We start from the raw sequence: 10252 nt of genomic DNA, 5'->3' as shown, positions 1-10252 counted from the left end.
ACCCGGGATATTCTTTCAGGACCCTTTCACAATGAGCAAAATTCCCGGGTTGATGCACGTTCATGTGCAATAACCCAGGAAATATTTGTCAGTCTGAAAGGGGTATCACTGGTTTTTCCCTTCTTGGCATTACTTGATCTTTTTCATATCTCATTTTCCTCTTAACTTTAATCTTACTTTTCCATTCTGTTATATTTTCCATTATTTGAGATATGATTATTGTCTGTTTGTACTGTATTATCAATATAACACAACTCAATGTACCTTACTGAGGTGTAGTATGGTTTGCCGGCGGTCGGGGTCCCGGCGACCAGCATACTGGCGCCGGAATACCGACCGCCGCAATACCAACAGCTGGGCGAGCGCAAATGAGCCCCTTGCGGGCTCGCTGTGATCGCCACGCTGCCGTTAACAACCCCCCTCATTTGATTACGTCAGCAGCACTGCAGCCACCCTAACCGGGAGGCACAGGGACCCTGGGAATCCAAGCCACAGCTCCTCAGAGTGGGAGAGCTGGGAGACCGTTGATTGGAAGCTGCTAGGCGGGAAGGTGAGGGGGCGGAGTTGGCACCGTGTGTGGCTGAGGAGTGCATGCAGATGAGGAGAGCTGCTGTGGAGAGCCCGCTGTGAAGTGACTGGAGACGGAGACCGGCATACCTAGCTGACGGGAGCTTGGCTGAGGAGAAGCCGACAGGACGGAGAGAATAGGAGCTGCCAGCAGCAGCCGTGACTAGCTGGGAGCCGACTGCCGCAACAGGGTCAGAGCCGCATGGAGAGAGAAGCGCTGCTGAGGGGACCGTGAGCCGTACGCCAGAATGCGGGAGTGGAGGTCCGCGGTGAGTGATTGACCTCCACTCCCGCAGACAGAGCCAGTTTAGTGAGGAGAGGGCTACAGTGTGAACGACCCGGTGCGCCCAAGTAACGGTACAGGAACTATCCCCTGACAGAAATAGAGCACTGCACACAGTGTCAGAGACAGTGCTAAACAGTAACACTAGGGGTTACCTAGCTCTCTACTCCATAAGGCAGTACTAGACTGTGGAAGAATAACAGGACACTTAGTTACCATGGTAATAAGGAGACTTGCATACAGCAGCACAGGTTGAGAGAAACTCACAGCATAGAGATTCCTTATTTATGGTGGAATATTATAAGAGGGTTATACTAGGAACTGTATCTGCTAATCACCCTCCGCTTGCAATGTTGTTGAAGCTACCGCATTAACCTTATCATTTCTGCATGCTGACCGTAATTATACAGGGGATGGAGTTAAGGGGGGTACTCACGGAGCGATATTCTAAGCAATCTGACTAGATTGCGTAGAATATCAGCATGATCGCTCCGTGTGTAGCCCCCTCAGCGCAGGGCCGGTGCTAGGGTGTTTGGCGCCTCCCTGCAAACTATAAATTTGCGCCCTCTCTCCAATACTTAATAATGGGACAGCAAGCACCGAAGTTACGTGCCACAAAAAAGAAGAATTTACTTACCGATAATTCTATTTCTCATAGTCCGTAGTGGATGCTGGGAACTCCGAAAGGACCATGGGGAATAGCGGCTCCGCAGGAGACTGGGCACAAAAGTAAAAGCTTTAGGACTACCTGGTGTGCACTGGCTCCTCCCCCTATGACCCTCCTCCAAGCCTCAGTTAGGATACTGTGCCCGGACGAGCGTACACAATAAGGAAGGATTTTGAATCCCGGGTAAGACTCATACCAGCCACACCAATCACACCGTACAACTTGTGATCTGAACCCAGTTAACAGCATGATAACAGAGGAGCCTCTGAAAAGATGGCTCACAACAATAATAACCCGATTTTTGTAACAATAACTATGTACAAGTATTGCAGACAATCCGCACTTGGGATGGGCGCCCAGCATCCACTACGGACTATGAGAAATAGAATTATCGGTAAGTAAATTCTTATTTTCTCTGACGTCCTAGTGGATGCTGGGAACTCCGAAAGGACCATGGGGATTATACCAAAGCTCCCAAACGGGCGGGAGAGTGCGGATGACTCTGCAGCACCGAATGAGAGAACTCCAGGTCCTCCTCAGCCAGGGTATCAAATTTGTAGAATTTAGCAAACGTGTTTGCCCCTGACCAAGTAGCTGCTCGGCAAAGTTGTAAAGCCGAGACCCCTCGGTCAGCCGCCCAAGATGAGCCCACTTTCCTTGTGGAATGGGCTTTTACAGATTTTGGCTGTGGCAGGCCTGCCACAGAATGTGCAAGCTGAATTGTACTACAAATCCAACGAGCAATAGTCTGTTTAGAAGCAGGAGCACCCAGCTTGTTGGGTGCATACAGGATAAACAGCGAGTCAGATTTTCTGACTCCAGCCGTCCTGGAAACATATATTTTCAGGGCCCTGACTACGTCCAGCAACTTGGAATCCTCCAAGTCCCTAGTAGCCGCAGGTACCACAATAGGCTGGTTTAAGTGAAACGCTGAAACCACCTTAGGGAGAAATTGAGGACGAGTCCTCAATTCTGCCCTGTCCGTATGAAAAATTAGGTAAGGGCTTTTATAGGATAAAGCCGCCAATTCTGAGACACGCCTGGCTGAAGCCAGGGCTAACAGCATTACCACTTTCCATGTGAGATATTTTAAGTCCACAGTGGTGAGTGGTTCAAACCAATGTGATTTTAGGAACCCCAAAACTACATTGAGATCCCAAGGTGCCACTGGAGGCACAAAAGGAGGCTGTATATGCAGTACCCCCTTGACAAACGTCTGAACTTCAGCAACTGAAGCTAGTTCTTTCTGGAAGAAAATCGACAGGGCCGAAATTTGAACCTTAATGGACCCTAATTTTAGGCCCATAGACAGTCCTGTTTGCAGGAAATGCAGGAAACGACCCAGTTGAAATTCCTCTGTAGGGGCCTTCCTGGCCTCACACCACGCAACATATTTACGCCAAATACGGTGATAATGTTGCACAGTTACATCCTTCCTGGCTTTGATCAGGGTAGGGATGACTTCATCCGGAATGCCTTTTTCCTTCAGGATCCGGCGTTCAACCGCCATGCCGTCAAACGCAGCCGCGGTAAGTCTTGGAACAGATAGGGTCCCTGCTGGAGCAGGTCCTTTCTTAGAGGTAGAGGCCACGGGTCCTCCGTGAGCATCTCTTGAAGTTCCGGGTACCAAGTCCTTCTTGGCCAATCCGGAGCCACGAGTATAGTCCTTACTCCTCTCCTTCTTGTGATTCTCAGTACCTTGGGTATGAGAGGCAGAGGAGGGAACACATACACTGACTGGTACACCCACGGTGTTACCAGAGCGTCCACAGCTATTGCCTGAGGGTCCCTTGACCTGGCGCAATATCTGTCTAGTTTTTTGTTGAGGCGGGACGCCATCATGTCCACCTTTGGTTTTTCCCAACGGTTCACAATCATGTGGAAGACTTCTGGGTGAAGTCCCCACTCCCCCGGGTGGAGGTCGTGTCTGCTGAGGAAGTCTGCTTCCCAGTTGTCCACTCCCGGAATGAACACTGCTGACAGTGCTATCACATGATTTTCCGCCCAGCGAAGAATCCTTGCAACTTCCGTCATTGCCCTCCTGCTTCTTGTGCCGCCCTGTCTGTTTACGTGGGCGACTGCCGTGATGTTGTCCGACTGGATCAACACCGGCTGACCCTGAAGCAGAGGCCTTGCTTGACTTAGGGCATTGTAAATGGCCCTTAGTTCCAGGATATTTATGTGAAATGATGTTTCCATGCTTGACCACAAGCCCTGGAAATTTCTTCCCTGTGTGACTGCTCCCCAGCCTCTCAGGCTGGCATCCGTGGTCACCAGGACCCAGTCCTGAATGCCGAATCTGCGGCCCTCTAGAAGATGAGCACTCTGCAACCACCACAGGAGAGACACCCTTGTCCTTGGAGACAGGGTTATCCGCTGATGCATTTGAAGATGCGATCCGGACCATTTGTCCAGCAGATCCCACTGAAAAGTTCTTGCGTGGAATCTGCCGAATGGAATCGCTTCGTAAGAAGCCGCCATTTTTCCCAGGACCCTTGTGCATTGATGCACTGACACTTGGCCTGGTTTTAGGAGGTTCCTGACTAGCTCGGATAACTCCCTGGCTTTCTCCTCCGGGAGAAACACCTTTTTCTGGACTGTGTCCAGAATCATCCCTAGGAACAGCAGACGTGTCGTCGGAATCAGCTGCGATTTTGGAATATTTAGAATCCACCCGTGCTGTCGTAGTACTACTTGAGATAGTGCTACTCCGACCTCTAACTGTTCCCTGGACCTTGCCCTTATCAGGAGATCGTCCAAGTAAGGGATAATTAAGACGCCTTTTCTTCGAAGAAGAATCATCATTTCGGCCATTACCTTGGTAAAGACCCGGGGTGCCGTGGACAATCCAAACGGCAGCGTCTGAAACTGATAGTGACAGTTCTGTACCACAAACCTGAGGTACCCTTGGTGAGAAGGGCAAATTGGGACATGGAGGTAAGCATCCTTGATGTCCAGAGACACCATATAGTCCCCTTCTTCCAGGTTCGCTATCACTGCTCTGAGTGACTCCATCTTGAATTTGAACCTTTGTATGTAAGTGTTCAAGGATTTCAGATTTAAAATAGGTCTCACCGAGCCGTCCGGCTTCGGTACCACAAACAGCGTGGAATAATACCCCTTTCCCTGTTGTAGGAGGGGTACCTTGATTATCACCTGCTGGGAATACAGCTTGTGAATGGCTTCCAATACCGCCTCCCTGTCGGAGGGAGACGTTGGTAAAGCAGACTTCAGGAACCGGCGAGGGGGAGACGTCTCGAATTCCAATTTGTACCCCTGAGATACTACCTGCAGGATCCAGGGGTCCACTTGCGAGTGAGCCCACTGCGCGCTGAAATTCTTGAGACGGGCCCCCACTGTGCCTGAGTCCGCTTGTAAGGCCCCAGCGTCATGCTGAGGACTTGGCAGAAGCGGGGGAGGGCTTCTGTTCCTGGGAAGAGGCTGCCTGCTGCAGTCTTTTTCCCCTTCCTCTGCCCCGGGGCAGATATGAGTGGCCTTTTGCCCGCTTGCCCTTATGGGGACGAAAGGACTGAGCCTGAAAAGACGGTGTCTTTTTCTGCTGAGAGGTGACCTGGGGTAAAAAGGTGGATTTCCCAGCCGTTGCCGTGGCCACCAGGTCCGATAGACCGACCCCAAATAACTCCTCCCCTTTATACGGCAATACTTCCATATGCCGTTTGGAATCTGCATCACCTGACCACTGTCGCGTCCATAACCCTCTTCTGGCAGAAATGGACAGCGCACTTACTCTTGATGCCAGAGTGCAAATATCCCTCTGTGCATCTCGCATATATAGAAATGCATCCTTTAAATGCTCTATAGTCAATAATATACTGTCCCTGTCCAGGGTATCAATATTTTCAGTCAGGGAATCCGACCAAGCCACCCCAGCACTGCACATCCAGGCTGAGGCGATTGCTGGTCGCAGTATAATACCAGTATGTGTGTATATACTTTTTAGGATATTTTCCAGCTTCCTATCAGCTGGTTCCTTGAGGGCGGCCGTATCAGGAGACGGTAACGCCACTTGTTTTGATAAGCGTGTGAGCGCCTTATCTACCCTAGGGGGTGTTTCCCAACGCGCCCTAACCTCTGGCGGGAAAGGGTATAATGCCAATAATTTTTTAGCAATTAGCAGTTTTTTATCGGGGGAAACCCACGCTTCATCACACACCTCATTTAATTCATCTGATTCAGGAAAAACTACGGGTAGTTTTTTCACACCCCACATAATACCCTTTTTTGTGGTACTTGTAGTATCAGAAATGTTCAAAACCTCCTTCATTGCCGTGATCATGTAACGTGTGGCCCTACTGGAAAATACGTTTGTTTCCTCACCGTCGACACTGGAGTCAGTGTCCGTGTCTGGGTCTGTGTCGACCATCTGAGGTAACGGGCGCTTTAGAGCCCCTGACGGTGTTTGAGACGCCTGTACAGGTAATAACTGATTTGCCGGCTGTCTCATGTCGTCAACAGTCTTTTGTAAAGTGCTGACGCTATCACGTAATTCCTTCCATAAGACCATCCAGTCAGGTGTCGACTCCCTAGGGGGTGACATCACTATTACAGGCAATTGCTCCGCCTCCATACCATTTTCCTCCTCATACATGTCGACACAACGTACCGACACACAGCACACACACAGGGAATGCTCTGATAGAGGACAGGACCCCACTAGCCCTTTGGGGAGACAGAGGGAGAGTTTGCCAGCACACACCAGAGCGCTATATATATATACAGGGATAACCTTATATAAGTGTTTTTCCCTTATATAGCTGCTGTATTGATTTATCTGCCAAATTAGTGCCCCCCCTCTCTTGTTTTACCCTGTTTCTGTAGTGCAGGACTGCAGGGGAGAGTCAGGGAGCTTCCCTCCAATGGAGCTGTGAGGGAAAATGGCGCCAGTGTGCTGAGGAGATAGGCTCCGCCCCCTTCTCGGCGGCCTTTCTCCCGCTTTTTTAAGGAAAAACTGGCAGGGGTTAAATGCATCCATATAGCCCAGGAGCTATATGTGATGTATTTTTTGCCATCTAAGGTGTTTTTATTGCGTCTCAGGGCGCCCCCCCCCCAGCGCCCTGCACCCTCAGTGACCGGAGTGTGAAGTGTGCTGAGAGCAATGGCGCACAGCTGCTGTGCTGTGCGCTACCTTATTGAAGACAGGACGTCTTCTGCCGCCGATTTCCCGGACCTCTTCTGTCTTCTGGCTCTGTAAGGGGGCCGGCGGCGCGGCTCTGGGACCCATCCATGGCTGGGCCTGTGATCGTCCCTCTGGAGCTAATGTCCAGTAGCCTAAGAAGCCCAATCCACTCTGCACGCAGGTGAGTTCGCTTCTTCTCCCGTTAGTCCCTCGGTGCAGTGAACCTGTTGCCAGCAGGATTCACTGAAAATAAAAAACCTATACTTAAACTTTTTCACTAGGCAGCTCAGGAGAGCCACCTAGTGTGCACCCTTCTCGTTCGGGCACAAAAATCTAACTGAGGCTTGGAGGAGGGTCATAGGGGGAGGAGCCAGTGCACACCAGGTAGTCCTAAAGCTTTTACTTTTGTGCCCAGTCTCCTGCGGAGCCGCTATTCCCCATGGTCCTTTCGGAGTTCCCAGCATCCACTAGGACGTCAGAGAAAGGGGTGTGGTCTCACAAGGAAGGGGTGTGCCCAGACAATTGTACCCCCAATTTACATTATGCCATACAGTAGCACAATCTTATTCACATTACACCGCACGCAGTACTCCTGATTCATATTATACCACATAGCAGTGTCACTTAATCACTTTATGACACACAGTAGTGCCCCTTATTAAGGGCTTAAAGTGGACCTGGAGAGTTGGTGGAACTACATATTTGTGTCCTAACCCCCATACCATCTAAAGGAACAGTGCGCTCTAAAAAAGGGATCAAAAGAAAGGGACGTGGCCACACATTAGTACCCCCAATTCGAATGACACCACACAGTAGCACAATATTATTGTCATTACACCGCACGTAGTGCTCCTATTTCATATTACGTCACACAGTACTGCCCCATATTCACGTTATGCTACACAGTTCACATGAGAGCAGTGCCGCTTATACACACAATAATGCCCACAGTATCAGTGCCGCTTATACACACAATAATGCCCACAGTATCAGTGCCGCTTATACACCTAATAATGTCCACGGTATCAGTGCCGCTTATACAATCAATAATGCCCACAGTATCAGTGCCGCTTATAAACACAATAATGCCCACAGTATCAGTGCCGCTTATACAAACAATAATGCCCACAGTATCAGTACCGCTTATAAACCAAATAATGCCCACAGTATCAGTGCCACTTATAAACACAATAATGCCCACAGTATCAGTGCCGCTTATAAACACAATAATGCCCACAGTATCAGTGCCGCTTATACAAACAATAATGCCCACAGTATCAGTGCCGCTTATAAACCAAATAATGCCCACAGTATCAGTGCCGCTTATACACCTAATAATGTCCACGGTAGCAATGCCGCTTACACACATGCCCGCCGTCTCTGTGCTGCTTATACATATAATAAATGCCCCCCCCCCCCCTGTGTGTATATATATATATATATATATATATACACACACATGCACATTATATATATATATATATATATATGGGTAGGTAGGGGCAGTGGCGACCAACTGGTGTTTATTTAAAAAATATAATAGTGGACTAAAATGCAATTTTTAAAGGACAGGATAAAAAGACCTTTTTTGTAAAAGAATAAAAACAATTTATTTTGCAAAAAGTAAAAAACATTAATTTTTTAGAAGTAACTGTTTTTTCACAGAGCTACATATATGAGAAACATGTAGTAAAACAGGATAAATACTAAAAAATGGATGTATAAAATTCTTAAGACATAAATAGAATAAAAGAATTTATAATTAATAAAAAACAGCTTAACTTAAGATGGAGGGTCATACAGGATATCCCAACGCGTTTCGTCTATCTGACTTCATCAAGGGGTAGTGAGTGAATGTGCAGAGAGGGCTTATATACCCACTGATAAGGGGTTACTAGTTGTGACATCACTTCCTGTTGATTAACAATGTAAAAGTGTATCATATACATAATTCGTATTGGTAACATATAGGCAATAATGGAGCAATACTATTAGGCTAGGGAGAGGCATCTCATGATAATTATACTAAAAAACGAGCTTAGTAAGTCCTTAAAACAGTGTTATAAACAGTTTTAGTTGTTTTTGCGCACTTCCGCCACACTTCCTGTATCGGCGGCTGCGGAGTGCGCATGCGCGAATGCCCCACTTCCGGTATCGCGTCTCGAACGGCTTTGTCCGGAGCTTCATGCCCCACTTCCGTCCTAGATGTTATGAGTTCTGTGCCCCACTTCCGGTATAGGTGTCCGGAATGATACATGACGCTACTTCTTGTTTGACAGCGTCTGGAGAATTCAGTGCATTGTCGGCGGCCATTTTAAAGGAGTCCATATATGCAGGCATAGATTCTCCTTGTATATTAATTGCTCGATTGCATGGAAAAGAAAAATATATAAAATAAGGCGCAGTTAGTGTCGTTTTGACTCGAGTATTCTTAATACTTCATTAATACAATTATTACATAGGGGGCATAAATGTCCACTTTTAATACAGGGCAATAAATTATGTTTCTTTGACAATAGTAATTCTATGGGAGTTAATTTTTCAAGGTAATGGGGTGAGAGAAATAAATATATTTTAAAGGCAGTTTGACAGAAGTAAGCTATGCATATTTGGAAGGTATATATATTTTGTGTTAAAAACAGTTTTTTGGGGTGAATAAAAGTGATTATAAATAACGTGATAGCAAGTGCATTTACAGAAATAAACGTTCATGCATATATATATGTATATATATCAAGTCTGTACAGATGTGTGTATGCGCACCCGTCCATGCTTCAGTGTGTGCCCACTAAGCTGAGTGGTCATGTATGTCGTTCACATGAGCCTGGTTATGACACATAAGTGTTTGTTACTTATTTTTTACAGTACTTTAACTTCCCAGGTGGTCTCCCTCTTGGTACTATTAAAGCCCGACACTGCTTAGCTTCCAAGATCGGACGGGTTTGGGCGTGGAGCCAGTGTGGTATGACTGTATCTATTAGTTTTGAACAAAACACTCATTCTTGTGTCAAACATTTTTATTGTGCTGTGAGTTCAGGTGCGCATATACATTCAATGTGATAAAGGTGAGTGAGGGTATAATGAGACATTTTTTTTAACCTTATAAAAATGGGGCAATTTCATAACCCTCGTTGAATCCTGCTGGATGCATCGTGTCAAGCTGGTAGATCCAAAACATTTCTCTTTGGGATAGTTTGTTCGCCAGGTCTCCGCCTCTTTCCCCAATCTGTACGTGTTCTATTGCTTTAAAGGTCAGGTCTTCTGGATTTGAATTGTGTTCCCGGATAAAATGTCTATAGATGAGGTGGGTGTCGAGCTTATTTTTGATGCTCCTAATGTGCTCTTGAATTCTTATTTTGAGTGTCCGCTTTGTTTTCCCCACGTATTTCTTCTTGCATGTACATTCCAATAAATATATGACAGAGCTGCTGTTGCAATTAAGGAACTCCTTTATCTTGAATTCTTGGGTGGCCCCTGAGTTAAAAAATGTTTTTCTGTTTGAGTTCAGGAACTTGCAGATGTTGCATCGTCCGCATTTGAATGCTCCTGTGCATTTCAGAAATGTTTGATTCGTTCTTTCATTGGTGGTGTCACGTAA

At 47.1% G+C, this 10252-nt stretch overlaps 1 pseudogene; it reads right to left on the bottom strand.

The window, feature by feature from the left end:
• Positions 1-9510: 9510 nt before the first annotated feature.
• Positions 9511-9630, bottom strand: LOC134939121 (5S ribosomal RNA; annotated as a pseudogene).
• Between the last annotated feature and the right edge of the window lie 622 nt (positions 9631-10252).

This window comes from Pseudophryne corroboree, chromosome 6, assembly GCF_028390025.1.
Source record: "Pseudophryne corroboree isolate aPseCor3 chromosome 6, aPseCor3.hap2, whole genome shotgun sequence".
Classification (NCBI taxonomy): Eukaryota; Metazoa; Chordata; class Amphibia; order Anura; family Myobatrachidae; genus Pseudophryne; species Pseudophryne corroboree.
Note: the sequence above shows the minus strand (reverse complement) of the source record. Positions and strands in the feature narration are given on the sequence as shown.